This window comes from Ceratotherium simum, chromosome 4 (genome assembly GCF_057802395.1).
Source record: "Ceratotherium simum simum isolate JZ-2026a chromosome 4, ASM5780239v1, whole genome shotgun sequence".
Lineage (NCBI taxonomy): Eukaryota > Metazoa > Chordata > Mammalia > Perissodactyla > Rhinocerotidae > Ceratotherium > Ceratotherium simum.
Window position 1 is genome coordinate 73660975 of NC_141903.1, and position 6000 is coordinate 73666974.

Here is a 6000-nt window from a genome sequence, read left to right on the forward strand (position 1 = left end):
TGCTGGGGCTCCCCACACCTGATAAAGAGACTGAAGGGCCCACAACAACTACAAGCAGCTGAGCATTACAACAGCTAGCCAGGAGCATAACTCAGCCTCCCTGGGTGCCTATAGGGAGAGATAACAGGCCACAATAGAAGGACACACGTAGCCCACATAGGGGCCACCCCTGGAACATTGAGAACTGAGGGAAGCACACTGGAAGCCTCCTAAGGCATCACTTACATAAGGTCACCTATCCAAGAGCAGGAGACGTAGCTGACCTACCTAATACGTAGACACAAGCACAGGGAAAGAGGCAAAATGAGGAGGCAAAAGAATACATTCCAAGTAAGGGAACAGGACAAAACCCCAGAAAAGGAACTAAGTGAAACAGAAATGAGCAACCTACCTGACAGAGAGTTCAAACTAAGAGTGTTAAGGATGCTCACTGATCTGGGGAGAAGAATAGATGAACTCAGTGAGAATGTCAACAAAGAAATGGAAGATATAAAAAAGAACCAATCAGAAATGAAGAATACAATACTGGAAATGAAAAACTCATTAGAGGGACTCAAAAGCAGAGTAGAGGATACAGAAGAACGGATCAGTGAGCTGGAAGAAAGACTAGAAGAAATTACCCAAGGTGAACAGGTAAAAGAGAAAAGAATTAAAAAGAGTGAGGACAGTCTAAGGGACCTCTGGGACAACATCAAGCGCTCTAACATCCGTGTTATAGGTGTCCCGGAAGGAGAAGAGCGAGACAAGGGGCAGAGAATCTATTTCAAGAAATAATAGATGAAAACTTCCCTAACCTAAGGAAGGAAACAGACATCCAGGTACAGGAGGCACAGAGAGCCCCAAACAAGATAAACCCAAAGAGGCCCACACCAAGACACATCATAATCAAAATGTCCAGAATTAAAGATAAAGAGAGAATCCTAAAAGCCGCAAGAGAATGTCAAGTTACATACAAAGGAAACCCCATAAGGCTATCAGCTGACTTCTCAGCAGAAACCTTACAGGCTAGAAGAGAATGGCACGATATATTTAAAGTGCTAAAAGGAAAAAACTTACAGCCAAGAATACTCTACCCAGCAAGGTTATCGTTCAAAATGGAAGGAGAGATCAAAATTTTCCCAGATAAGCAAAAATTAAAGGAGTTTGTCACCAAGAATAGACTTTAAAACAAAAACTGTAAAAAGAGACAAAGAAGGGCATTACATAATGATCAAGGGAACAATCCAACAAGAGGATATAACACTTGTAAATATCTATGCACCCAATGTAGGTGCACCTAAATATATAAAGCAATTATTAACAGACATAAAAACAGAAATAGACAGTAACACAATAATAGTAGGGGACTTTAACACTCCACTTACACCAACGGATAGATCATCCAAACAGAAGATCAATAAGGAAACATTGGCCTTAAACGACACCTTAGAACAGATGGACCTAGTAGATATATACAGAGCATTCCATCCAAAAACCGAAGAATACACGTTCTTTTCAAATGCACATGGAACATTCTCCAGGATTGATCACATATTAGGCCACAAAACAAGTCTCCATAAATTTAAGAAGATTGAAATAATACCAAGCATCTTTTCTGACCACAACGGTATGAAACTAGAAATCAACTATAGGAAGAAAATCAGAAAAGCCACAAATACATGGAGATTAAACAAAATGCTACTGAACAACGACTGGGTTAACGAAGAAATCAAAGAAGAAATCAAAAAATACCTGGAGACAAATGAAAATGAAAATACGACATGCCAGAATTTATGGGATACAGCAAAAGCGGTTCTAAGAGGGAAGTTTATAGCAATACAGGCCTATCTCAAGAAACAAGAAAAACTCAAATAAACAATCTAACAATGCACCTAAAGGAACTGGAAAAAGAAGAACAAACCAAGCCCAAAATCAGTAGAAGAAGGGAAATAATAAAAATGAGAGCAGAAATAAATGAAATAGAGACCAAAAGAACAACAGAAAAAATTAATAAAACCAAGAGCTGGTTCTTTGAAAAGATCAACAAAATTGACAAACTTTTAGCTAGACTCACCAAGAAAAAAAGAGAGAAGGCACAAATAAGTAAAATCAGAAATGAAAGAGGAGAGATTACAACAGACACCTCAGAAATACAAAAGATTATAAGAGAATACTATGAAAAGCTATATGGCAACCAATTCGACAATCTGGAAGAAACGGATAAATTCTTAGAATCATACAACTTTCCAAAACTGGATCAAGAAGAAGTAGAGAATTTGAATAGACCATCACCAGTAAGGAGATCGAAACAGTAATCACAAACCTCCCGAAAAATAAAAGTCCAGGACCAGACGGCTTCCCTGGTGAATTCTACCAAACATTCAAAGAAGACTTAATACCTATCCTTCTCAAACTCTTCCAAAAAATTGAGGAGCGGGGGAAGCTCCCTAACTCATTCTATGAAGCTGACATTACCCTGATACCAAAACCAGACAAGGACAACACAAAAAAAGAAAATTACAGGACAATATCATTGATGAACATCGATGCAAAAATCCTCAACAAAATACCCACAAATCGCATACAACAATACGTTAAAAAGATTATACACCATGATCAAGTGGGATTTATTCCAGGTATGCAGGGATGGTTTAACATTCGCAAATCAATCATTGTGATACACCACATTAATAAAATGAAGAATAAAAATCACATGATCATCTCAATAGATGCAGAGAAAGCATTTGACAAGATACAGCATCCATTTATGATAAAAACTCTGAATAAAATGGGTATAGAAGGAAAGTACCTCAACATAATAAAGACCATATATGAGAAACCCACAGCTAATATCATCCTCAATGGTAAAAAACTGAAAGCCATCCCTCTAAGAACAGGAACCAGACAAGGATGTCCACTGTCACCACTCCTATTTAACATAGTATTGGAAGTCCTAGCCAGAGCAATCAGGCAAGAGAAAGAAATAAAAGGGATCCAAATTGGAAAGGAAGAAGTGAAACTGTCACTATTTGCAGATGACATGATTTTATATATAGAAAACCCTAAAGAATCCACCAGAAAACTTTTAGAAGTAATAAACGAATATGGAAAAGTTGCAGGATACAAAATCAACATACAAAAATCAGTTGCATTTCTGTACACTAACAACGAAGTAGCAGAAAGAGAAATTAAGAATACCATCCCATTTACAATTGCAACAAAAAGAATAAAATACCTAGGAATAAACTTAACCAAAGAGGTGAAAGATCTGTACACCGAAAACTATAAAACACTTCTGAAAGAAATTGAAGAAGACACAAAGAAATGGAAAGATATTCCGTGCTCTTGGATTGGAAGAATTAACATAGTTAAGATGTCCATACTTCCTAAAGCCATCTATAGATTCAATGCAATCCCTATCAAAGTTCCAACAACATTTTTCACAGAAATAGAACAAAGAATCCTAAAATTCATATGGAACAACAAAAGACGCCGAATAGCTAAAGGAATCCTGAGAAAAAAGAACAAAGCTGGAGGTATCACACTCCCTGATTTCAAAATATACTACAAAGCTATAGTAACCAAAACAGCATGGTACTGGCACAAAAACAGACACACAGATCAATGGAATAGAATCAAAAGCCCAGAAATAAACCCACACATCTATGGACAGCTAATCTTTGACAAAGGAGCCAAGAACATACAATGGGGAAAAGAAAGTCTCTTCAACAAATGGTGTTGGGAAAACTGGATAGCCATATGCAAAAATGAAAGTAGATCCTTACCTTACACCATACACAAAAATTAACTCCAAATGGATTAAAGACTTGAATGTAAGACCTGAAACTGTGAAAGTTCTAGAAGAAAACAAAGGCAGTACGCTCTTCGACATCGGTCTTAGCAACATCTTTTCAAACACCACATCTGACCGGGCACGAGAAACAATAGAAAAATAAACAAATGGGACTACATCAAACTAAAAAGCTTCCACACAGCAAAGGAAACCATCAACAAAACGAAAAGACAACCTAACAATTGGGAGAAGATATTTGCAAACCATACATCTGATAAGGGCTTAATCTCCAAAATATATAAAGAAATCATGCATCTCAACAACAAAAAAACTACCAACCCAATTAAAAAATGGGCAAAAGACCTGAACAGACATTTCTCCAAAGAAGATATACAGATGGCCAACAGACACATGAAAAGATGTTCAAAATCACTAACTATCAGGGAAATGCAAATCAAAACTACAATGAGATATCACCTCATGCCCGTCAGAATGCCTATAATTAACAAGACAGGAAACAACATGTGTTGGAGAGGATGTGGAGAGAAGGGAACTCTCATACACTGCTGGTGGGAGTGCAAACTGGTGCAGCCACTATGGAAAACAGTATGGAGATTCCTCAAAAAATCAAGGATAGAACTACCATATGATCCAGCTATTCCACTGTTGGGTATTTATCCAAAGAACTTGAAAACACCAATTTGCAGAGGTACATGCACCCCTGTGTTCATTGCAGCCTTATTCACAATAGCCAAGACTTGGAAGCAACCTAAGTGCCCATCAAGGGACGAATGGATAAAGAAGCTGTGGTATATATACACAATGGAATACTACTCAGCCATAAGAAACGACGAAATCCAGCCATTTGTGACAACATGGATGGACATTGAGGGTATAATGCAAAGTGAAATAAGTCAGAGGGAGAAGGCCAAATACCGTATGATTTCCTTCATTAAGCAGTAGATAATAACAACAATAAACAAACACATAGGGACAGAGATTGGATTGGTGGTTACCAGAGGGGAAGGGGGGAGGGAGGAGGGTGAAAGGGATAATTCGGTACATGTGTGTGGTGATGGGTTGTAATTAGTATTTTGGTGGTGAACATGATGTAGTCCATGCAGAAATAGAAGTACAATGATGTACACCTGAAATTTTTGCAATGTTATAAACCAATGTTACTGCAATAAACAAAAAATTAAAAAAAAATAAAATAAAATAAAAAATGAAAATTCAGTATATAGATTTTTCTCTTCACTTTGACTCATTCCATTGGTTTGGTCATTTTTCTTCTGTGGTCATGATGTATTATTTAGGATCAGAATTATTTTAAATCTGCAGTAGGTCCTAGAGAGCTTCTAGTCCAACCTCTTCATTTGGCAAATGAAAGTTAACCAAAACCCAGAGACATATGGGGCTGACTGAGGTCACACATGGAAGGACTGAGACTAAATTTCAAGTGTCCTGAAAATAGTAGGGGCACATTTGACATATGGAATAGAAACTCAAATTAATATGCATTGCCTCTGTGATCCCACCTTTACAAACTGGAATTCTAGGATCTTTTGGACAATGCACATGTATCAATTGTATGTTATTTTCCAATTCCCAAGAGTTGTCCCTCTTCCGTAGACCTTCCCTGGATGAGCTCCAGGGGTGGCACTGTTAACAGCAGAAACAAAATTTTCTGATGATTAATTTATTTAAAAATTTCCTGAGTTATCATGAAGTGTTAACATCTTTATTTGGTTTATTTTGAAAATCATAGTTAACTACATATGATCTTGTCATATGTCATTCATTGACTATGTTGTATTATTTTATTAATAAATCTACAGGAACCTATGGAGGTTATTAACAGAGGAGGCAATAAAATTGTCTTGCTCTGTCAATCAGAAAGAAATAGGAGAGAGAGGTTCATCTTGCTGAGATAGTTTAATATAGTCCATCTGAAAGCAGAGAATTAGTTTAGATGAACTCAAAGATCTCATTCAGGCACTTTAAACTCTAACAATCATTAAATACAGCAAATAGTTAAAATTGGTTGTAATTTACAGACTTACTTGTTGACATATTCAACTAGATCTGTTGAATTCTTGGTTGACATTTTGGCTGGAGATAATCTTACCTAAAACAAAGGTCACAGGTTTAAAATGTATCATCAGCTACTTTATAGGGAAATCTTATCCATCTTATTCTATATAAATGTTTTAATTTTAAACAAAATA